Genomic DNA, 26,074 nt, shown 5'->3' with positions numbered 1-26,074 from the left:
AGGACGCTGTTGGTGTTTTCGAAGCGTTAGCCATAGTACAATATATTGGCCATATACCACACCCCTTCGGCCTTATTGATTAATTATTCAATGTCTAAAAAACTAAACATACGATCCTGATTATGCAAGAATAGAGAGCCACTGTTTCACAATTTTCTCATTTTCCATTGCCAACAAAATATCCCTGTTTGAGTGAAAATGCCAAATAAATCAGCATTATATTTGGGACTTTGAACTCTACATTTTTCAGTTCTTGGGACAAAGCAAACATAATAAATGCAAGTATTGCTTGATATGTAACTGACTTCCGCTGCAAGCCATGACACCTTGCCAGTGGCTGCCTTGCTTGCACCGATAACTCTACTTTTCTCCTAAACGAAACTTACCGATAAAAGCCCGCCCCTTAATGGCGTCGTTCCTTTTCACGAAGAGACTGAGCATTCTTGCAATCGACCCACCCATCTCTAGTACAGCAGCGGACAGAAATCTACCAGCTGGAAAGATGAGCCTTCTATAGATGTTTATTTTAGTCATTTAGATTTTAGCTCATATCCAGTGCGACTTACAGTTGCAATTAGGGTTAAGTTAAAAACCTTTTTTATGTGCACATCGACAGATTTTTCACCTAGTCCGCTCGAATGCTCTTAACCGCTACGGTTAGGTTACCTGCCGCCCCAATCTTTATATCATACCGAGTTTTCAAAAAAATAACGATGTGAGGCGTATTAAGAGCTAAACATTTTTCTGTATGCAATGGTACAGTTTCACGAGAAGTATTCTAGAACAATTTCACAAGGTGAGGAGAACTTTACCCTGTAGGCTACGATTGTCGAGAGTGCTGCAACAGAGCAAAACTTATTCCTATCCCTTTATTTCTGTCAAGTGAAAAACTTCGCGTTTATCTGCTGTGGGAAAAAACGAGGCATAAATACCTAACCTTGTTTCAAACCTCTTGGGCGTCTGTTTTATCTCCGCAATCTAAAACTGGAGTTTTTTTTTTTTGAAGAGGAAAATATCTCCGCCAACGTCTGGTTTATCTTCACCCGCCCCATTGGTAAGCCCAATATTTGCTTTGCTTGGAGACTGTATATGAAATGTATTAAACTAAATTTAATGATTTATTTAGCTACTTAGTTTGATATTTTGTTTAACATTTTCCAATACTATCTATTAACTGTAGCAAATAGGCTTGAGCCATTATTTTGGAACCGTGTCTAGACCTGCATTCATTACCTTGTGATTTTGTAATCAACTTAACATTTTTGCCTACCGTCTGTAAACTGTTAGTGTCTTAACGACCGTTCCGCAGTTGCATGCTCATTAATTGTTTATGGTTCATTGAACAAGCATGGGAAAAAGTGTTTAAACCCTTTACAATGAAGATCTGTGAAGTTATTTGGATTTTACGTATTGTCTTTGAAAGACAGGGACCTGAAAAGGGACTTTTTTGTGTTGTTGCTGAGTTTATTTTATTTAGTATATGTAAAGACATGATTTTAAAAAATAAAAAAAGATTTTAAAAAAAGCAACAACTGTCTTATGTGTGACTTATGTGTGACCTATTAGCCTGTCACTTGTGAATGATACTTTTGGCCATGTAGTGTATGTGGACACCTGTTTGTCGAACATCTCATTCCAAACTCTTGGGAATTCGTATGGAGTTGGTCCCCCCTTTGCTACTATAACAACCTCCACTCTTCTGGGAAGGCTTTCCATTAGATGTTGGAACATTGCTGCAGGGACTTGCTTCCATTCAGCCACAAGAGCATTAGTGATGTCGGGCTCTGATGTTGGGCGATTAGACCTGGCTTGCAGTCTGTGTTACAGTTCTTCTTAAAGGTGCGCAATGGGATTGAGGTCAGGGCTCTGTGCAGGCCAGTCAAGTTCTTCCACACTGATCTTGACAAACCATTTCTGTATGGACCTTGCTTTGTGCACGGGAGCATTGTCCATGCCACAAAGTTGGAAGCACAGAATTGTCTATGTCATATGCTGTAGCAATGATTTTGGACTGAATGTTTGAAGAGCAATCCACATACTTTTGGCCATGTAGTGTATCGCAGTCATAATGAGTCAAATGTTTCTGTAACTGTTACTGAGAATATTGTTGTAGTTATTGTTCTGTTGGTTGGTTGTCTAATCTTTGAACATGATCACTGCCAGTGCTTCAGCTTTTGCAATCAGTGCAAGTGACAGATGAGAGCAATAATATATAATCAACATATTGCTCTTTTCAATCAGAACAAAATATAATTTTAATGATACATAATGGTTTCATAGAGAGCATTCGGAAAGTATTCAGTCCCCTTAACCTCTATGGGCTCAACAGCCAGTGTAATCCCGTGGCGCATTATTTAAAAACCTAAAAAATGCAAAAACATTTTAAAGACAAGACTCTCGTTAATCTAACCACACTGTCCGATTTCAAAAAGGCTTTACAACGAAAGCAAAACATTAGATTATGTCAGCTGAGTACCCAGCCAGAAATAATCAAACACCCATTTTTCAAGCTAGCATATAATGTCACATAAACCCAAACCACAGCTAAATGCAGCACTAACCTTTGATGATCTTCATCAGATGACAACCCTAGGACATTATGTTATACAATACATGCATGTTTTGTTCAATCAAGTTCATATTTATATCAAAAACCAGCTTTTTACATTAGCATATGACTAGCATTCCCACCGAACACTGCCGGTGAATTTACTAAATTACTCACGATAAACGTTCACAAAAAGCATAACAATTATTTTAAGAATTATAGATACAGAACTCCTCTATGCACTCGATATGTCCGATTTTAAAATAGCTTTTCGGTGAAAGCACATTTTGCAATATTCTCAGTAGATAGCCCGGCATCACAGGGCTAGCTATTTAGACACCCAGCATGTTTAGCACTCACCAAAGTCAGATTTACTATAAGAAAATTTGTATTACCTTTGCTGTCTTCGTCAGAATGCACTCCCAGGACTTCTACTTCAATAACAAATGTTGGTTTGGTTCAAAATAATCCATAGTTATATCCAAACAGCGGCGTTTTGTTCGTGCGTTCAAGACACTATCCGAAAGGGTAAATAAGGGTGACGAGCATGGCGCAATTCCTGACAAAAAAATTCTAAATATTCCATTACCCTACTTCGAAGCATGTCAACCGCTGTTTAAAATCAATTTTTATGCCATTTTTCTCATAGAAAAGCGATAATATTCCGACCGGGAATCTCCTTTTCGGCAAACAGAGGAAAAAATCACAAGGACGGGGGCGGCCAGGTCACGCGCCTAAGCCCACAGTCCCTTGATCGGCCACTTGAGAAAGGCGATAATGTGTTTCAGCCTGGGGCTGGGATGATGACATTCAGGTTTTTCCCGGGCTCTGAGCGCCTATGGACGACGTAGGAAGTGTCACGTTAGAGCAGAGATCCTTAGTAAAAGATAGAGATGGCAAAGAAGTTCCAGAAATGGTCAGACAGGCCACTTCCTGTAAAGGAATCTCTCAGGTTTTGACCTGCCATTTGAGTTCTGTTATACTCACAGACACCATTCAAACAGTTTTAGAAACTTTAGGGTGTTTTCTATCCATATATAATAAGTATATGCATATTCTAGTTACTGGGTAGGATTAGTAACCAGATTAAGTCGGGTACGTTTTTTTATCCAGCCGTGAAAATACTGCCCCCTAGCCATAAGAGGTTAACACAGGTGGACTCCAAGTTGTAGAAACATCTTGAGGATGATAAATGGAAACAGGATGCACCTGAGCTCAATTTTGAGTCTCAATTTTGAGTTATTATGGGGTTTTGTGTGTAAATTGAGGAAAACAATTAATTTAATCCATTTTAGAATAAGGCTGTTACCTAACAAAATGTGGAAAAAGTCAAAGGGCTGATTATGTGTTTTCAACATCTGGCAGAGACGTCTTTTCAGAATCCATAAAAATAAGTATTTTGAACTTTGACTTAGAACTGAAGATGAACATGGCTTTAATGTTATACGCAATTTCAACATCTATAAAAAGACATCTTTATAACGTCCATGAAAATGTCTTTTCAACTTTCACTTACAACTGAACTGAAACCTGGCATTTGTTCAAGGTCATTTTTCTCACTGACCAAGAAAGAAGAAACTTTTTATATTCACAGCCTACTAAATGCTGTACTTCTTTTGTAGTTGAATGGAAAATATGTTTCACTGCAGCAACACACTGTAGAAAAACAAGAAGTGCCATTTTAAGGTCATGTAGTTGATTGTCATCATAAATCTTTTTATTTTACAAATGATCAATCGTTACTATTTTCCTCAGACTGATTATGCAAGACCCTACTCAGCAGTGAGCTCATTGACTGAAGCGCAATAATGGGTAAGAACCTGTTTTGGAGATATTGGTGTAATGATGTTTTTATATCCTACTAATACTTAATATAGGTAATAAATCACTGTTATTTGATGTTTCTATTTTCTTATTCTACAGCAGAGGAACCTGATGAACTGCCTGTTGAAAAATGGACTGACTCCAACGTGAGCTCCTGGTTAAGAACTACTGGAGTGAAGGAGCAATACATCAAGAAACTTTATGAGGAAGAGGTAGATGGGAGCATTCTCCTTGTACTGACTGAGGACTATCTGAGAAAAGAGATTGGAATGAAATCAGGACCTGCTCTGTTGATCATCAGAAAGAGAAATGAGCTTGTAGACACCAAACAGAGAACTCAGGGCAAGGAAAAGCCTCAAAGTCGCAACAATAGTGAAAAGGGAAGTAAAAAGAAGCAGGGATCAGCTCCCCAGATTCCAGAGACAGATCAAGGTCTTTCAGAGGAAGAGAAACAAACTCATCAAGGACAATCTGTTGAGGACAATGTGTTAACCACAAAGAGAGACTGCAAGCCACGGCCATTTGGCAAAGAAGGCATTGATTTCACATATGCCAAACATAGTGTTCTGCAACCTGAATCTGGTGTATTTGATCTGATATCGCCCTGTCATGAGTATAAGTCATTTGACAATGCTGCCAAATTAGACCGCGCTAGACTACAGGCAAAATTTGCCAAAGAGGTTCTCAAATTCGGTAGTGGCTGCATGAATATCAGATCAAATGGCACAATACACTTTGGTGTGATGGACAGTAGGGATGATACAGGCTATGTGCATGGTGAGATAATCGGTGTTCCGGTTTTTGAGAAAGATATATATGTTGATGCATTGGATCACATTGAGAGGAGTTTCTCTCACTCTGACAGCGAGCATGTGCGACAGTGCATACGCCCACCTCAGTTTATTGAGGTCATGGACATAGAAAAAAGGTATGTGGTGGAGGTTGATATTGTTCCCTCCATAAGCATTGTTAAGAACCGAGTGTACGCTGTTCGCCTGCCGAACTTCAAAGAGTCCTCTAACAAGATTGAGCATGAAAAGGAAACAATCTATCGCAGGGTAGGATCAAAAACCGAGCCAGTGAGTGATCAAAATGACTTCTACCAGCGAATCAGAGACAGAGATGCCCAAAGAGAAGAGGCTGAGCATTGCCGATATGTTAATACCCCAGACGTCTGCCAAGACCTTGGAAGGAAACTCACCATGCTGGTAACCAGTGGCAAGAAATTAATTGAAAAGGAGAAATGGTACATTCTTGTCACTAACCAGTTCCAACCAGATGACTTGAGCAGCATTGCCTTCTTACTCAACATGAACATTTTCTGTGTGTTCGATTTTGACCCTGATTCCAAAGTGTCAGGATTCTGCAGTAAATACATTCAGCACCATGCTGCAAATATGCATTTCATGCAGAACTACAAAATCCCAGATGGCATGAGCATTGGAGACTTTGTGAGTCACCTGCATTTGTTTGAGCAAACCAGCTGGATCTTTTGCAATGGGCGGAATGACTATCAAGGAAATGAAAGTCCCTCCGATGAAATGACATGGATCAAAACAAAAATGACACTCCTCAGGGATTCCGTGTCACTGATCTGCAAACAGATTTTGCCAAAAGGCACATTTACTGTGGTCTTCCTTCTCACCTCCCCAGTCGAGAAACCACTCTTGCACACCTTCAATCTATTCTTCACTGACATGGAGGGTCATGATGACATCATCTGTATCTCAGAATCTGAGGACAATTATCAGAAATGGCAACACTTTGCTGAGCTCTCATGTGGAACAGAAACTGTGAACCGCTCCAGCGTTGTTGGGATGAAAATGAGCCATGTGAATGCCACACTTCAACGTATTCAACATGTCACCACTAGAGCAACCAAACATCTGTCTACCCATGTTAAAGGACAGTGCCCTTTTGAGACCCGTGACGAGGAAAGGATGTATTCTCTAGAGATTCTCAGTGTTTACCATTGTGATGAAACTAGTGATGACTTTATCGAGGCAGAGAAAGAAAACATTGAAAGACAGTTTTACCACGGGGGCAGAGTGAGCTGGATGAATTTTTGGCTTGCAGAGAAGAAGTTTGTGGGGGATGTCATTCAACGGGATGCCTACTGGGACGTCTCAAAACTTCTCAGTGACACTCAGAAGTGGAGTATAGACCAATTAGCTGTGAACAGTATCAACATCTACCATCACCCAGGAAGCGGTGGAAGCACCGTGGCAAGGCAGGTGCTGTGGAACAATAGAAAAGACCTAAGATGTGCTGTTGTGAAACCGTCATACTCTGCTACCATAGTCTCTGAGCATGCTGTTCAACTCCGAGAGTACGAAGAAAAAGATTCCCAGAAATGCCTCCCAGTACTCCTGTTGGTTGAGGACTGTGACAAAGAACATCTGGATGATTTGAAGCATGAATTAGAGGTTGCAAGCTACACAAAAAAAATTGTGCAAGGAACACTGTGTTTCATTCTGTTGAGCTGCAGACGATCCCATAACCCAGAGAAGATGTGCAAGGACTTTCCATTGCAGAATGTAGCTGTCACTCACAAGCTATCAAAAGAAGAGAAGAGACAGTTTGCTGGGAAACGACAGAAGCTTGAAGAACAGTACCAGCCAGAATTCATCTTGACATTCGTCTTGATGAGTGAAGAATTTGAGCACAAGAAGATTGTCAAGTATGTTGAACAATTTGTGAAACATCTGCTGCAAGGCATTGACCATGGATCTGTTGTCACTCGCCTCATTCGGTATGTGGCATTGCTGAACACATATGTTCAGAACTCCTTCATTTCCCAGTCCCACTGTGAAACTCTGCTAGCTCTAACTATCCACATGGATAGGTTTCGCCAGCATACGTTTGAGACATCACTGAGTGAGCCGGCCAAACTCGTCTTCATTCACCTGAGAGATGACAGAACATATATTGAATCAATCCGAATCATTCATCCATTTGTAGCAAAGGAAATTCTCCAGCAGCTTTTGGGTGACCACCAGCAAGGTCAAGGGACTCAAGGCAGATTAGCAATGGCTCTTCTTCATGAGGATGTGCTTTTCGAACACAGGTTTGGAAAAGAGCATTACTTGAGGTTTCTGCGAGACCTGTTCATGAAGCGTTGCAGAATAAGCAAAGGTGATGAATCTGACAGCTTTTTTTCTCCACTCATTGAGCATGTGAGTAAAAATGAGGGCCCTGACAAAGCAATTGAGCTTCTCAGAGAGGCATATAAACGTTTTAACAAAGATCCATTCTTTGCTCAGCAGCTTGCCCGTCTGAACTACAGACACAACAAATTTGAAGAGGCAGAACAGTGGGCAGAAATAGCAGGCAAAAAGATGCCTAACAACTCCTACATCCTGAACACCAAAGGTCAGGTCTACAGGAGCTGGTTCAATGCCAAGTGTAAAGCAATAGAGAACCTCCCAAAGACCGTAGAAAACACAGCTGATGCAGTAGAAACTGCACTGAAAGCTATGGAATGCTTCCAAGATTGTGAGCAGGCTGCAATCGCAGACCATAACTCCATGAACAATTCAGGCTTTTTTGCAGCTGTTGAAGTCGGATTCAGCTTGTTAAAGCTAATTTCCTCACTGCGTGTTTTTTCAAACAAGGCACATGGTCATTCAGAAAGTTTGAAGTACTTGCTCACAGACTATGTTCCTGAAGAAGTCAAGGAACCCTGGGAACATTTTCACAGCAAACTGAAGAACCTGCAAACTACTCTGCACGAATCCCTTGATTGGATCTCAGAAGATCTGAGTTACTTTCAAGCTGACATTGGCGCGGATGAGGAGGAGACTATTGAAAGTTCTGAGATGAAGATATTCAATCCCATGAAGTGGTTAGTGAGACAGTCCTCTGAATATGGGAAGTACTTCAGTGACTTTTCACTCGGCACTGCCCAAAAAACATCAGAGTCCAACCTAGTCCAAACTCCTTTCACGAAACGCATGATAATCTATCGCCTTGGTGGTGGAAATATAACCACAATCTTATCCCTCCTGACTGACCAGAAGGATAATGACCAAGTGAAAGTGCTGGAGGATATCATATTTCTGTATCCTACCAACCCTCTGAGGGTGAGGATGGATCAGATGGATCTGGTCAATTACATAGCATCTCACATTGCCCTAAGCTGCCTTTCTACTCTGTCTCCAAAACTGGCTACTCTCAAAGATCTTCAGAAACTTAGTCAGCAATTTCCTAAAGAGAAACAGAAATGCCTTTCAAGTGCTCTTTTCTTACTCACATTGCTGTTTTGGCCAGAAGACCATGACACGGATCAAGACAAAGAGAGCAAATATGACATTGTACAGTCAGCTGTTGAATTCCTGAAAAGAAGCTACTGGACCAAAATGAAGGATATTCCACAGCGAAAAAGGAGGATTTACACTCATTTTTTCCTGGGGAATGGAACTGGATGGGAGAAGATTGTCCACAAAAGCAAAGTTGAAACGACCACAAAGCTCCTCTCTGTGTCAGTGAAAAGAATGAAGTGGTTTCGTGGGGAAATGTGGACAACACCAGTGATCACAAAGCTGTTTAAGCGTGTCTCTGGCTGGACAGAAGATGGAACCGTCTACCTTGTGGGTCCTAAAAAGAAGTTCACTATCCATCCACTGTATGCAGCGTCAGTTCCCTATGGCAATGAAAATGTCACATTTTACTTGGGCTTCACATTCAGAGGACCTGTTGCGTACAACATCACTGTGAAAAAGTAAGGTCGCAATAGAAGGTAGAGAGGCCAGTTAGACAGATGCTGCCAGACAAGTCAGCCTGTTATTGAATAGCTCTTGTTGTACATTGTTGCCGGACAAGGCAGCCTGTTATTGAATATCTCTTGTCAACACTTTGGACCAACAAAAATGAATGTACAGAACTTTTCCAACACAAATATATTTTATGGTTTTGGTTGTTGAAAATGTGTTTTCAGTTTGTCAGAAGACTATGACTGTAATGCTTCCGATCACAGAATGTAGCCTACATACAAGGCTATTGTGTGTGTATATATGTTTGAATAAGTTGTAGCAAGTGAAGTCCATTTGGACCGACAATATTAAAGGAATTTGTTGTGAACTTATACAGATATGAGATGTCGTTTTTTGTTTGATTCTTAAAACATTGTATATCTTTATATTATAACTTCTTATTCATAAAGCCTGTGTAATATTATTTATATGTATTGTGACCAAACAGTAATCTATTATGGCCAATCAACCTGGTACTTTTCTCATACATTTTTTTTTTATAGTTTACCCTGTGAAATGGCCCCCTCTATAACATTTTCAAATTCCTATGAATTTTTATATATTTTCTTCTAACCAGTTTCAATGTTATGTTACCTTTTTTGTATGACGAGTGACTAGTGCAAAGATGGAGTTTGTTTTCATTGTGTTATTAAAATGCTCATCTATTAAAGTTTCCATAACTTTATTGGTTTGTTTTGAATGGATATTGTGTGAGTGTTTCCTATAACAAAATCAGTTACCATATGTGAACAATGCAGAAAACATACAGCTATTAATAGTTGGCCTATGAATATGTAGTACCACATAATAAAAGTAATCTATTCATTCTGTTATTAGACTTCGCTATACAGCAAGGCTGCATATTTTGCTTCATACCAGTAGTCAAATATTTTCCTCAAAATCAAGTTTATTTGTCACATACACATGGTTAGCAGGTGTTAATGCAAGTGTAGCGAAATGCTTGTGCTTCTAGTTCTGACCATGCAGTAATATCTAACAAGTAATATAACCTAACAATTTCACAACAACTACCTTATACACACAAGTGTAAAGGAATGAATATGTACATAAAAATATATAAATGAGTGATGGCCGAACAGCATAGGCAAGATGCAGTAGATGGTATAGAATACAGTATATACATATGAGATGAGTAATGTAGGGTATGTAAACATTATATAAAGTGGCATTGTTTAAAGTGGCTAGTGATACATTACATCAAGATGGCAAGATGCAGTAGATGGTATAGAGTACAGTATATACATATGAGATGAGTAATGTAGCGTATGAAAACCTTATTTAAAGTGGCATTGTTTAAAGTGGATAGTGATACATTTAATTACATCAAGCTAGCAAGATGCAGTAGATGGTATAGCGTACAGTATATACATATGAGATGAGTAATGTAGGGTACGTAAACATATCATATAAAGTGGCTAGTCATAAATTGATTACATCAATTTTTCCATTATTAAAGTGGCTGGAGTTGAATCAGTATGTTGGTAGCAGCCACTCAATGTTAGTGATGGCTGTTTAACAGTCTGATGGCCTTGAGATAGAAGCTGTTTTTCAGTCTCTCAGTCCCTGCTTTGATGCATCTGTACTGACCTCGCCTTCTGGATGATAGCGGGGTGAACAGGCAGTGGCTCGGGTGGTTGTTGTCCTTGATGATCTTTTTGGCCATCCTGTGACATCGGGTGGTGTAGGTGTCCTGGAGGGCAGGTAGTTTGCACCCGGTGATGCGTTGTGCAGACCTCACTACCCTCTGGAGAGCCTTCCGGTTATGGGCGGAGCAGCTGCCGTACCAGGCGGTGATACAGCACGACAGGATGCTCTCGATTGTGCATCTGTAAAAGTTTGTGAGTGTTTTTGGTGACAAGCCGAATTTCTTCAGCCTCCTGAGGTTGAAGAGGCGCTGCTGCGCCTTCTTCACCACGCTGTCTGTGTGGGTGGACCATTTCAGTTTGTCCGTGATGTGTACGCCGAGGAACTTAAAACTCTCCACCCTCTCCACTACTGTCCCGTCAATGTAGATAGGGTGCTGCTCCCTCTGCTGTTTCCTGAAGTCCACGATCATCTCCTTTGTTTTGTTGACATTGAGTGTGAGGTTATTTTCCTGACACTACACTCCGAGGGCCCTCACCTCCTCCCTGTAGGCCGTCTCGTTGTTGTTGGTAATCAAGCCTACCACTGTAGTGTCACCTGCAAACTTGATGATTGAGTTGGAGGCGTGCATGGCCACGCAGTCATGAGTGAACAGGGAGTACAGGAGAGGGCTGAGAACGCACCCTTGTGGGGACCCAGTGTTGACGATCAGCGGGGTGGAGATGTTGTTACCTACCCTCACCACCTGGGGGCGGCCCGTCAGGAAGTCCAGGACCCAGTTGCACAGGGCGGGGTCAAGACCCAGGGTCTCGAGCTTAATGACAAGTTTGGAGGGTACTATGGTGTTAAATGCTGAGCTGTAATTGATGAACAGTATTCTTACATAGGTATTTCTCTTGTCCAGATGGGTTAGGGCAGTGTACAGTGTGATGGCGATTGCATCGTCTGTGGACCTATTGAGTTGGTAAGCAAATTGGAGTGGGTCTAGGGTGTCAGGTAGGGTGGAGGTGATATGGTCCTTGACTAGTCTCTCAAAGCACTTCATGATGGCGGACGGAAGTGAGTGCTACAGGGCGGTAGTCATTTAGCCCAGTTACCTTAGCTTTCTTGGGAACAGGAACAATGGTGGCCCTCTTGAAGCATGTGGGGACAGCAGACTGGGTTAAAGACTGATTGTATATGTCTGTAAACACACCAGCCAGCTGGTCTGAGCATGCTCTGAGGACGCGGCCGGGGATGCCGTCTGGGCCTGCAGCCTTGCGAGGGTTAACACGTTTAAATGTTTTACTCACGTTAGCTACAGTGAAGGAGAGCCCGCAGGTTTTGGTAGTGGGCCTTGTCAGTGGCACTGTATTTTCCTCAAAGCGAGCAAAAAAGTTGTTTAGTCTGTCTGGGAGCAAGGCATCGTGATCCGCGATGGGGCTGTTTTTTTTTTTGTAGTCCGTGATTGACTGTAGACTCTGCCACATACTTCTCGTGTCTGAGCCGTTGAATTGTGACTCCATTTTGTCTCTGTACTGACGCTTAGCTTGTTTGATATGAGGCATGCAGATAAAATATAGTAGACGTATGGCCAATCATTGTGGTAAATTATAAACATATCTATGTTAATTTCATCACTCAGCACACTTCAGATAAGATGCACACTGCTCAAACGTATGATACAGTTTTCTTGTCCTATGTTATTTTACTGTAATTGCACATGATAACGGCATGCTTAGTCGCTTTCACAACAGGAGTCAACTGTATTTCACAATCCACTGCATTGTTGTCAGGATGTGCAGTAACACAGTCACAGATCACTACATAGTGAAGCGCAGTGTTCACCTTTGACCTTCAGCATTTCAGGGACCTTTGATATGGAGAAAGACTTCTAACTGCTGCTTCCAACCTGTATATGTATACGATTCCACCAGAGAAAGTGGAAGACCTTCCTCAAAATGTGTTTTTATTATGCCACCAACTTGCTGTAATAAGGGAGGATTATGACTATCTGTTGTGGTATGGTATAATTAATACCCAACATATTTATGTTCAGAATACAAACTAGTTACATAGATGATTAATGTGTGCACTGTCCTGTCATTGAATCCATCTGGGTTGAGTTAGACTTTACAGAATGTTCAGATGGAAATACTGGATAGAAATACTGTATATTATGTTCTGTATGTTATGGTTCTCTGTCATGTAAAATGGGGAATGATGCCAGTTCTATACAAGACATGTCTACCATGTTCAGATCTTTCCACCCTCCTGAGCGTGGCCCTAGAGACCTCAAGGAAAGATGATGGATGAATGAAGATCTCCCACTCAGGCCGTTTACCATTGAAAATAATTGTCACAGTTCCGGTCGGCTTAAGGGGTGACTCTCCCATAGGGAACAATGCATTAGCAGCTGGGTCTGGTCTGCTTAGTTGATTGACTGTATATGAAGCAGAAAAAAAGGAATGAGTGAGATCTCTCGCTTCCTCTTCCGTCACTGACCTGAAGGCCAGGTACAGCAAAGTAGGACTCATCTCTTGGCAGTATAGGTTCGTCCTCCTAAGGCCAGCAGATGTCGATTCAGGACAGGCAGTGATCCAGGGCAGCACTGGAGTGAGTACTCTAATACTATCTGAACCCTTAGATATCCTTTCATGAAGGGGTTGCTGAAATTAGTATTCATCAGCAGAATAGTGGACTAGTGACAGTTGGCCTCTTCTCAATGAAACCCAGATATCGGTTTTGTGGGATAAGTCAAAATCATCATCAATCTTCTGGTCCTGCAGGAATACAGGTTTGGACTCATGTTATTCACGCAACAATACAAACATCAGGCCTAATGAGTAAAATAAAGAAACTAAATTGTATAATCATTTCAAACATGCTTTTCTCAATGTCTATAGAAACTTGTTGACTTATTCTGGTTATCGATTTTCATTGAATAGGGCCTTATGGTCTGCTGTTTTATGCACACTGTACATCTGTAGTGTACATCTGTTTTCTCTCTCATACTGTGTTTCTACCTTCCTTATCTACATTCCCTACAACAGTAAATCACAACCTGCGTTGTTAGTGGTACTGGTAGACCTGAACTTCTCAGACAAGCCTCTAACCCATCCCACTTCCAGCAGAAGTATATCCCCATTCGGTGTACGTCTCACAAGCTATCAACATCAGCGGGAGCAGAGTAAGTTATCTGGTACCGTAAGTAGTATCCCTTTATTCTATTAATACTGTATACATTGTGATTTTGACAAGGTTTATCAGACTTTTAGCAGAGTCAAGGATATGGTTATATGTGAAATTGGATAGAATACCACTCTTATAGGACAGGATTAAACTGGATGTTTCATGGGTGTAGTTAGGAAGTTAGTTGCTTCAAGTAGAAGACCCTCATGAGACCGTAAAACATGACTCAAACACAGATATCTGGAGACAAACAGTAAACATTGTCGAGAGAAGACTAGTGAGAGGAAAGAGGAAGTGTAGAAAAATAAAGACAGAAAGTTGCATATATACAGTGTGTGACTTTCTTTCTGTATTTTTATACAGTTTACTCTCCGTTAGTCAGCACCGCTACATAAATTGGGTATGCGTCAGGTCATGCTTTTTACAGAAAACAGGAAGTGAACATAAAGGACAGACAGTATATCGCTTCTGTGTGATAAGTAAAAATCATCAATCTACTGGTCCTGCAGGAATGCAGATTTGGACTCGTGTTATTCACTCAACAAAACAGTGTAGGCCTACTGAGTGAAATCAAGAAACTAAACTGTATAATAATTGTCAAACTTTTTACATTGCCCATATAAACTTTTGTTATTGTCTTATTCTGGTTACTTTTTTACATTTAATTAGGGGCCAGCTGTTTATGTACAGTAGCTACTCTATAACGTAATGTACATCTGTAGTGTACATCTGTTTTCTCTCATACTGTGTTTCTACCTTCCTTGTTTAGATTAAGGGCTTATGACTTCTCTACATTCTCCATTCCCTTTCCACAGTAAATCACACCCTGCATGGTACTGGTAGACCTGAACTTATCAGACACGCCTCTAACTCATCCCACTTGGGTATAAGCTGTCTCAACATCAGCAAGAGCAGAAGACTGTCCTATCCCGTAAGTAGTATGGGATATGTTGTGTGTAATGAAATAACTATATGAGATTTTGAGAAAACCACTCTTAGGACAGGATTCAACTTGATGTTTCATGGGTGTATCAAATCAAATCAAATGTATTTATATAGCCCTTCTTACATCAGCTGATATCACAAAGTGCTGTACAGAAACCCAGCCTAAAACCCCAAACAGCAAGCAATGCAGGTGTAGAAGCACGGTGGCTAGGAAAAACTCCCTAGAAAGGCCAAAACCTAGGAAGAAACCTAGAGAGGATCCAGGCTATGAGGGGTGGCCAGTCCTCTTCTGGCTGTGCCGGGTGGAGATTATAACAGCACATGGCCTAGATGTTCAAATGTTCATAAATGACCAGCATTGTCAAATAATAATAATCATAGTAGTTGTCGAGGGTGCAACAAGTCAGTAACACAAGAGTAAGTGTCAGTTGGCTTTTTGATAGCCGATCTTTGAGAGTATCTCTACCGCTCCTGCTGTCTCTAGAGAGTTGAAAACAGCAGGTCTGGGACAGGTAGCACGTCCGGTGAGTAGGTCAGGGTTCCAGCAGGTCTGGGACAACAGGTCTGGGACAGGTAGCACGTCCGGCGAACAGGTCAGGGTTCCATAACTGCAGGCAGAACAGTTGGAACTGGAGCAGCAGCACGGCCAGGTGAACTGGGGAGAGCAAGGAGTCATCAAGCCAGGTAGTCCTGAGGCATGGTCCTAGGGCTTAGGTCCTCCGAGAGAGAGAAAGAAAGAAAGAGAAAGAGAGAATTAGAGAGAGCATATTTAAATTCACACAGGACACCGGAAAAGACAAGAGAAATACTCCAGATGTGACAGATTGACCCTAGCCCCCCGACACATAAACTACTGCAGCATAAATACTGGAGGCTGAGACAGGAGGGGTCAGGAGACACTGTGGCCCCATCCGATGAAACCCCCGGACAGGGCCAAACAGGTAGGATATAACCCCCCCCACTTTGCCAAAGCACAGCCTCCACACCACTGGAGGGATATCTCCAACCACCAACATACCATCCCGGGACATGGCCGAGTATAGCCCACAAAGATCTCCGCCACGGCACAGCCCAAGGGGGGGCGCCAACCCAGTAGTCAGGTAATGAGTAGTTTTGAGCAGGAAACCTCATGAGAGCTAATAACATGAACCACAAATAGATAGATCTCGAGACAAAATGTAAACATTGATGAAAGTAGTTTTGTGAGAGGATAAAAGACGGAGGCACTAAGTACCGGAGTACATACAGTTTGGTTAGTTTATCGTAGTCTTCCTTATCAGTTGTGCTTGTGAAGTTTAGTGTATGGTACTATTTTCAGTGTGAACATTGTTTTCTGGTGATTGAAATAAATAAGTACAGTGTCTTTATAGGGAGTACAACAAACTATTATAGTCAATGTACAGTAAATATGAATACAGCTCTGGCAAGAGTGAAAGTGAAACATCAAGTCCATACTTCCTAGCAAAGCTTCCAAAAGCACACACTGCAAGCCCACGTCTACCCCAGCCTGTTCTGCTGTGTGATGCCCTAAAACAATTTGATCTTGTACACGGTCAATAATGAAGTTTAAAAACAATACTTAAATAAGTGCATGTGACATATGAGATACTTGTAAAAAAATAAATGTGGGCATGTTTTCTGGAGTGTATCTAAAGTATATTAGAGATAGCTTCCTCATGTCTTATCCTCAGTGATCCACACAGCTGCGTTCACACTGCACGTAGCCCAGGGCTAACAAGCCTCCATGTCTTATCCTCAGTGACCCACAATGGCTGTCGTTCCTGAGCTGCTGCTGGCCACTCTGAATGATTTGGGTAAAGCAGAGCTGAATACATTTATATGGTACCTTTGTCAAGGCGTGGAAGGTTTCCCTCAATGCATCCCAGTGAGCCAGCTGGAGTACGCTGGCAGAGAGGACACTATCAATAAGATGGTGGGGACCTACCAACCTGAGGATGCTGTGAAGATTACACTGGAGATCCTGAGGAAGATGAACCAGCTAGCTGAAACTTAAAAAATATATATATATAATGGTGATGAGAAATACGGTCTTTGCTTAATTACTGGCCTAACACTCTTAACCACTAGGCTACCTGCCACCTCTTTATAGGGAATTTATGAAATATCATTATTTATCCTGTAGAATTAGAAAGATTATCTCAAAGTACATTTTTTAAGAGTTGTATTTACAGTAACTTGCTTTGAATCAACATAATCTAACATATTTTCTACTATACTTTTTTATCTACCATCTCTCTGTCTCTATGTGTCTCTCTCGCTCTCTCTCCCCCAAGATGGCCCTGTTGGAGCTCTAGGAGATGGTTTTAACATCTTCTTCAGGGAGACCTACAGGACATTTTCAGCCAGGTGTTGTATTTTATCATTTCTCTCTCAGGTTCTCTTTAGGCTTATCTTTATTGGCAATAATAAAATGTATGGTATATATCCACCATTGTGGATATGGTAGTTCTCAATGACATGATTTTGTGCGTTATATGCAGTCAGATTGATCATTATTGGCAATCTTGATAAATATTAGCAAAAAAGAAAACAATACTATATAATACAATACTATATAATATAAAAATATAATATAAAATAAACAATATGATGGTAAGTAATAATACTAATACAATTGTTTAGAGAAATATATATTTTAAAAAAGTGATAAAAAATAAATGTAAAATAAGGTAGCGGTCAAAATGATTGGCACCCCTGTTTTCAATAATCTAGCACCCTCCCCTTGCGAGGATAATTACACTGAGCTTTTATCTAAAATGTTTTACGAGATTGGAGAACACGTTGGTAGAGATCTTAGACCCACCACCATATTTTACCACCAAATCAACCACTGGTGTGGGTAAGCTCTATTTTCATGTTATCTGACCATAGAACTAGTTCCCATCCAAGGGAAAATAGAGCTATTTAGCCACACACACCAATGGTTGGTTTGGCATTGAAAAACAGAAGCATATGCAGAAAAGTACCTCATACCTATAGTAAACTATGGTGGTGGATCTTAGATGTTATGGGGCTATTTTGCTTCCACTGATCCAGTTAAGGTCAATGGCATAATGAACTTTTCCAAGGACCAGGACATTTTAGCCAAATACTTGGTTGCCTCTGTCAGGAGTCTGACACTTGGCTGCAAGTTGATCTTCCAGCAAGACAATTAACCCAAGTATTAAACCAGGGGGTTCGTCCTTTGTGATGATAACAACAAGCGTCCTGCGGCAGTAAAGAGAATTGAACTAGCAAAACAAAGCTATGCTGATCGAGAGGTCGCTTTGCTTCTTAAATTGGACGACAATCCCCATGTCTAAGTGAATGACTCACGATTTTATTCTCTGACTTATCCAAGGGGATCAAACTTGATTATATAACAGTCTCAGATCAAGATGATCTGTGTTTGAAAATACAGTATACTGAACAAAAATATAAAAGCAATATGCCACAATTTCAGAGATTTTACTGAGTTACAGTTCATATAAGAAAATCTGTCAATTGCAATAAATTCATTAGTCTCTAATATATGGATTTCACATGACTGGGAATACAGATATGCATCTGTTGGGGGCGTGGATCATAAAACCAGTCAGTATCTGGTGTGACCACCATTTGCCTCATGCAGCACGACACATCTCCTTCGCATAGAGGTGATCAGGCTGTTGATTGTGGAATTTTGTGCCACAGCTCTTCAATGGCTGTGCGAAGTTGCTGGTTATTTTCGGGAACTGGAACACGCTGTTGTACACGTCGATCCAGAGCATTCCAAACATGCTCAAGGGGTGACATGTCTGGTGAGTATGCAGACCAGAACTGGAACATTTTCAGCTTCCAGGAATTGTGTACAGATCCTTGCGACATGGGGCAGTGCATAATCCTGCTAAAACATGAGGTGATAGCAGCAGATGAATGGCGCGACAATGGGCCTCAGGATCTCGTCACAGTATCTCTGTGCATTCAAATTGCTGTCAATAAAATGCAATTGGATTCGTGTCCGTAGCTTATGCCTGCCCAAATCATAACCCCACAGCCAACATGGGGCACTCTGCTCACAATGTTGACATCAGCAAACCGCTTGCCCACAAAATGCCATACACGTGGTCTTTGATTGTGAGGCCAGTTTGACGTACTGCCAAATTGTCTAAAATGACATTGGAGGTGGCTTATGGTAAAGAATTGAACATTACATTATCTGGCAACAGTTTTGATGGACATTCCTGCAGTAAGCATTCCAATTGCAAACTCCCTCATAACTTGAGACATCTGTGGCATTGTGTTGTGTGACAAAGCTGCACATTTTAGAGTGGTCTTTTATTGTCCCCAGTAGTAGGTGCACCTCTATAATGATCGTGCTGTTTAATCAGCTTATTGATATGACACACATGTCAGGTAGATGGATTATCTTGGCAAAAGAGAAATGCTCACTAATGGATGTAAACAAATTTATGCACAAAATTTGAGAGAAATACGACTTTTGTGTGAATGGAAAATCTCAGAGATTTCAGCTCATGGAACATAGGCCCAACACTTTACATTCCAAGGTTAGAATGCTTGGGGTTCATCAGCGCCCTAATACTTGGGTGTCTCTTCCAGTGTTTTACTAAAGAAAATCCTTTTGACCTTCGTGGACTGAAACCAGTGATGCTGCTGCAGCAGACCATGATAGGACTGAAACACCTGCACTCTCACAAAATAGGTTATAATGATATGCTGTATACTGCAGATAATCTTAGTGAAGTTACAGTATTGATGACTTTTACTTATATTATCATTGATCAGATCTATGAACTTCCCTCAACTCCAGTAGACTGATTCATCCTGATCTTTTCTCCCCAGTCCACCGTGATGTGAAGCCCCACAACATCCTGTTGAAAGACCACTCTGGCTCAGTCACGGTCAAGATCTCAGACTTTGGGATGAGTAAGCAGTTAGTGGACGGCAGACAAAGCTACAGCATGAGGTCGGGAGCCCTTGGCACCATGGGCTGGAATGCCCCAGAGGTCCTGGATGAGAGCAGGAAAGTAAACCCTGTGAGTGGCTCCTGATCTTTACACTGGACCAGAGAACTGTTCAAGTCATTACAGATTCAGAGATAATCGAGAAAGAAATAGGCTAATTGGCATCTCCTTACAGGAGTAAAACAGGATTGGCCCATTGCTCAAAGGAACAGTTCACCCTAAAATCAAATTTGATCATCTGTTGTGGAGATCAAGCTACAGTATATTATACATACATAGGAAAGATAGGCAGCGTCTACACAACCATGGTGTGGGATGTGGACTATGCTCAACATCAGACCACTTTTGGGGATAAAAGATTAACCACTTTCCATCCATAGGTTTATGCCAGTAAAGTCATATTATATATATTTTTTTAAATGTGATGGAACCAGGAAGTTTCTGTACAATTTTATGAATGCCAATAGATCATTTGTTCGTTCGACATGGTGGGATCTTTTTGTGTCTGTAAAATGAATTATGCGAGAAATGGTAGTGGAAATGGCTTTATGCGCAAATATTGATATAATAACCCTCATATCGAAGTAAACTTGGAGTCACGCGATGATATGTTGTGTGGTCCTCCCACTACGAATGTGTTGGCTAGAGAGCACGTGCCAAGACCAGAGTAGGCACAGTTCTATTTCATGCAACAGTTTTTGTGACAAAACTATTGGTAGAATTGAAAATGCAATGGAAACACATTCAACTTCTGAGTTTTATTCGGTACATGAAAACTTAGGTGAAAAAGTTCATTTGTGTACACTATGTCATCACACACTGATTTTTATCCTTAAAAAGTTTTTATCCTCAACATATTTGCTTACTTAATATGCTACCTGTATTTAAAATACATGTTGAGACACAGAGAAAGTTCACTGTGACTGTTGCATTCATGAGTTTTTAATTTGCACTATATAGTAATTTTCCTATTTAGCTCGTTGGTATGTTTTTATTTTATGCCTTGTGGATAACTAGTCGGCTGAAGATTTCCTGACAGGTAGGCTATATTTATAGGATATCTAACTTTAAACCAGAACATTGTGAGGTATTTCAATCTTGCTGCATTATGAGACTTGACTAGGGGATTGGTTTGTTTTACAGGTTTTAGAATAAATTATTAGAATGTACTGTGTGGAATACTCATTGCATGTATTTTCTCTTGCCAGATCTATGTAAATTCTGGTTGTATAAAGGAGGGTTCGTCAGAGATCTTCTCCATGCCATGAGAAATAAGGTATGGGTGTCTGTCCAGCTAAATGAACAACAATACTTTTAAGATGTACTATTTATGGCTGGAGGGAAGGAGTGACACAATTATCATTTGATGTAACAGTGTATGCATACACTTCTCTGTGCAACAGCCTCTTATGTGTGTTTACCTGATTAAAGATGGACGTTTATATTAATCGTTCTTCTTTTGTCCCCCTCCTATAGAAGCACTCTGATTAAATGTTCTCTTACCTCCCCTCACTAAGGCATAACTGTCGTTTTCTACCAAACAAAACTTGTGCTCAGACAAGGGAAGGGCAACTTCTTTAACAGCTCTGTGATTTATCCCATTAATTTATTTCACAGCTCTCACTCTTCACTACATAGACAGGACAGAGCCCACCAGGTGCTACTTTGTTCTTAGCCTACAATGCATTTAAACACAGTGATAAAGTGTTGCTTATTTTTTGGAGGTGAGTTGAAAACATGAATTACTTGCAGTGGGGCAAAAAAGTATTTAGTCAGCCACCAATTGTGCAAGTTCTCCCACTTAGAAAGATGAGAGAGGCCTGTAATTTTCATCATAGGTACACGTCAACTATGACAGACAAAATGAGAGATTTTTTTTTCCGAAAAATCACATTGTAGGATTTTTAATGAATTTATTTGCAAATTATGGTGGAAAATAAGTATTTGGTCACCTACAAACAAGCAAGATGTCTGGCTCTCACAGACCTGTAACTTCTTCTTTAATCTTACATCTAGACGTTCCGCTAGCGGAACACCTGCTCCAATATCCACTGATAGGTGTGGCGCGAAATACAAACTCCTTGAAAATCCGAAAACTTCCATTTTTCAAACATATGACTATTTTACACCATTTTAAAGACAAGACTCTCCTTTATCTAACCACACTGTCCGATTTCAAAAAGGCTTTACAGCGAAAGCAAAACATTAGATTATGTCAGCAAAGTACCCAGCCAGAAATAATCAGACACCCATTTTTCAAGCTAGCATATAATGTCACAAAAAACAAAACCACAGCTAAATGCAGCACTAACCTTTGATGATCTTCATCAGATGACACTCCTAGGACATTATGTTATACAATACATGCATGTTTTGTTCAATCAAGTTCATATTTATATCAAAAACCAGCTTTTTACATTAGCATGTGACGTTCAGAACTAGCATTCCCACCGAACACTTCCGGTGAATTTACTAAATTACTCACGATAAACGTTCACAAAAAACATAACAATTATTTTAAGAATTATAGATACAGAACTCCTTTATGCAATCGCGGTGTCCAATTTTAAAATAGCTTTTCGGTGAAAGCACATTTTGCAATATTCTGAGTAGATAGCCCGGCCATCATGGCTATCTATTTTGACACCCACCAAGTTTGGTACTCACCAAACTCAGATTTACTATAAGAAAAATTGGATTACCTTTGCTGTTCTTCATCAGAATGCACTCCCAGGACTTCTACTTCAATAACAAATGTTGGTTTGGTTCCAAATAATCCATAGTTATATCCAAATGGCGGCGTTTTGTTGTGCGTTCTAGACACTATCCGAAGGGTAAAGAAGGGTGACGCGCCCGGTGCGTTTCGTGACAAAAAAATTCAAAATATTCCATTACCGTACTTCGAAGCATGTCAAACGCTGTTTAAAATCAATTTTTATGCGATTTTTCTCGTAAAAAAAGCGATAATATTCCGACCGGGAGTCGTTGTTTTCGTTCAAAGACTGAAAATAAAAACATGGAGTCGCCTCGTGCACGCGCGCGCCAGTCTCATTGTTTTCAGATCGACCACTATCCAAATGCGCTACTGTTTTTCAGCCATGGCCTGCAAAGTCATCATTCAACGTTCTGGCGCCTTCTGAGAGCCTATGGGAGCGTTAGAAAATGTCACGTTACAGCAGAGATCCCCTGTTTTGGATAGAGATGATCAAGAAGGCCAAGAAATAGTCAGAGAGGGCGCTTCCTGTTTGGAATCTTCTCAGGTTTTGGCCTGCCAAATGAGTTCTGTTATACTCACAGACACCATTCAAACAGTTTTAGAAACTTTGGAGGGTTTTCTATCCAAAGCTAATAATTATATGCATATTCTAGTTTCTGGGCAGGAGTAATAATCAGATTAAATCGGGTACGTTTTTTATCCGGCCGTGAAAATACTGCCCCCTATCCATTAAGTTAAGTTAAGAGGCTCCTCTATCCTCCACTCATTACCTGTATTAATGGCACCTGTTTGATCTTGTTATCACTATAAAAGACACCTGTCCACAACCTCAAAGAGTCACACTCCAAACTCCACTATGGCCAAGACCAAAGAGCTGTCAAAGGACACCAGAAACAAAATTCTAGACCTGAACCAGGCTGGGAAGACTGAATCTGCAATAGGTAAGCAGCTTGGTTTGAAGAAATCAACTGTGGGAGCAATTATTAGGAAATGGAAGACATACAAGACCACTGATAATCTCCCTCGATCTGGGGCTCCACGCAAGATCTCATCCTGTGGGGTCAAAATGATCACAAGAACGGTGAGCAAAAATCCCAGAACCACACGGGGGGACCTAGTGAATGACCTGCAGAGAGCTGGGACCAAAGTAACAAAACCTACCATCAGTAACACACTACGCCGCCAGGGACTCAAATCCTGCAGTGCCAGACGTGTCCCCTAGCTTAAGCCAGTACATGTCCAGGCCCATCTGAAGTTTGCTAGAGAGCATTTGGATGATCCAGAAGAGGATTGGGAGAATGTCATATGGTCAGATGAAACCAAAATTGAACTTTTTGGTAAAAACTCAACTCGTCGTGTTTGGAGGACAAAGAATGCTGAGTTGCATCCAAAGAACACCATACCTACTGTGAAGCATGGGGGTGGAAACATCATGCTTTGGGGCTGTTTTTCTGCAAAGGGACCAGGACGACTGATCCGTGTAAAGGAAAGAATGAATGGGGCCATGTATCGTGAGATTTTGAGTGAAAACCTCCTTCCATCAGCAAGGGCATTGAAGATGAAACGTGGCTGGGTCTTTCAGCATGACAATGATCCCAAACACACCACCCGGGCAACGAAGGAGTGGCTTCGTAAGAAGCATTTCAAGGTCCTGGAGTGGCCTAGCCAGTCTCCAGATCTCAACCCCATAGAAAATCTTTGGAGGGAGTTGAAAGTCCGTGTTGCCCAGCGACAGCCCCAAAACATCACTGCTCTAGAGGAGATCTGCATGGAGGAATGGGCCAAAATACCAGCAACAGTGTGTGAAAACTTGTGAAGGCTTACAGAAAACGTTTGACCTGTGTCATTGCCAACAAAGGGTATATAACAAAGTATTGAGATAAACTTTTGTTATTGACCAAATACTTATTTTCCACCATAATTTGCAAAGAAATTCATAAAAAATCCTACAATGTGATTTTCTTGATTTTTTTTCTTCTCGTTTTGTCTGTCATAGTTGAAGTGTACCTATGATGAAAATTACAGGCCTCTCTCATCTTTTTAAGTGGGAGAACTTGCACAATTGGTGGCTGACTAAATACTTTTTGCCCCACTGTATGTATTTAGACAGTAGCAGCTCTTTGGCATTAAAACCTCTTGGGGCTAGGTGGGACGCTAGCGTGCCACCCGTGGTGCACTCCATCAACAGCAGGTGCATTTCAAGAGCGGCAAATTTGAATCCAAATAAATGTCAAAATTCACATTTTTCAAATATACAACTATTTTACACCATTTGAAAGATAAACATCTCCTTAATCTAACCACGTTTTACGATTTCAAAAAGGTTTTACGGCGAAAGCATAAATTTAGAGTATGTTAGGACAGTACATTTACAAGAGTTGTGTGTAATGTTTTGTCAAGTCAAAGACAGGGTCACCAAAACCATAAAACCAGCTAAAATGATGCACTAACCTTTTACAATCTCCATCAGATGACACTCCTAGGACATTATGTTAGACAATGCATGCATTTTTAGTTCTATCAAGTTCATATTTATATCCAAAAACAGCGTTTTACTATGGCATTGATGTTGAGGAAATCGTTTCCCTCCAATAACCGGCAGTCAAGTCAGCGTAACAAATTAAATAATTAAAATTAGAAAACATTGGTAAAATATTATATTGTCATTTAAAGAATTATAGATTTACATCTCTTGAACGCAATCAACTTGCCAGATTTAAAAATAACCTTACTGGGAAATCACACTTTGCAATAATCTGAGCACTGCGCCCAGAAAAATACGCGTTGCGATACAGACTAGACGTCATGTTGGGGAGATCTAAAATCGAAAATACTATGTAAATAATCCATTACCTTTGATTCTCTTCATCAGATGTCACTTCCAGGTATCACAGGTCCATAACGAATGTAGTTTTGTTCAAAAAAGCTCATCATTTATGTCCAAAAATCTCCGTCTCGTTAGCACATGATGTAAGCCAGCCGGACTTCTCTTCATGAACGAGGGGAAAAAATATATTTCCGTTCGTTCAAACATGTCAAACGTTGTATAGCATAAATCATTAGGGCCTTTTTTAACCAGAACATGAATAATATTCAAGGTGGACGAATGCATACTCTTTTATAACGTATTGGAACGAGGGTACCCAACATGAACTCGCGCGCCAGGTGTCTAATGGGACATCATCGTTCCATGGCTCTTGTTCGGTCAGATCTCCCTCCAGAAGACTCAAAACACTTTGTAAAGGCTGGTGACATCTAGTGGAAGCAATAGGAAGTGCCAAAATATTCCTAAACCCCTGTGTTTTTCAATGGGATAGGTTTAAAGTCAATACAACACATCAGGTATCCACTTCCTGTCAGAAAATGTCTCAGGGTTTTGCCTGCCAAATGAGTTCTGTTATACTCACAGACACCATTCAAACAGTTTTGGAAACTTTAGAGTGTTTTCTATCCATATATAATAAGTATATGCATATTCTAGTTACTGGGTAGGATTAGTAACCAGATTAAATCGGGTACATTTTTTTTATCCAGACGTGCAAATGCTGCC

General features: G+C 40.7%; 1 long non-coding RNA gene and 1 other non-coding gene across 2 annotated transcripts; both read left to right on the top strand.

The window, feature by feature from the left end:
- Positions 1-379: 379 nt before the first annotated feature.
- LOC106606682 (uncharacterized) lies at positions 380-9,808 on the top strand. Its single transcript, XR_014392618.1, has 3 exons — positions 380-1,054; positions 4,304-4,360; positions 4,472-9,808. It is a non-coding gene; the product is annotated as an uncharacterized LOC106606682 (transcript).
- A 3,810-nt stretch (positions 9,809-13,618) lies between these two features.
- On the top strand, positions 13,619-21,320 carry LOC106606684 (uncharacterized). Its single transcript, XR_006770176.2, has 6 exons — positions 13,619-13,914; positions 14,715-14,830; positions 17,139-17,211; positions 18,538-18,644; positions 19,687-19,880; positions 21,017-21,320. It is a non-coding gene; the product is annotated as an uncharacterized LOC106606684 (long non-coding RNA).
- The last annotated feature ends 4,754 nt before the right edge of the window (positions 21,321-26,074 follow it).

Source organism: Salmo salar, chromosome 06 (genome assembly GCF_965601325.2).
Source record: "Salmo salar chromosome 06, fSalSal1, whole genome shotgun sequence".
Taxonomy (NCBI): Eukaryota; Metazoa; Chordata; class Actinopteri; order Salmoniformes; family Salmonidae; genus Salmo; species Salmo salar.
This window is presented reverse-complemented; position numbering and strand designations above follow the sequence as displayed.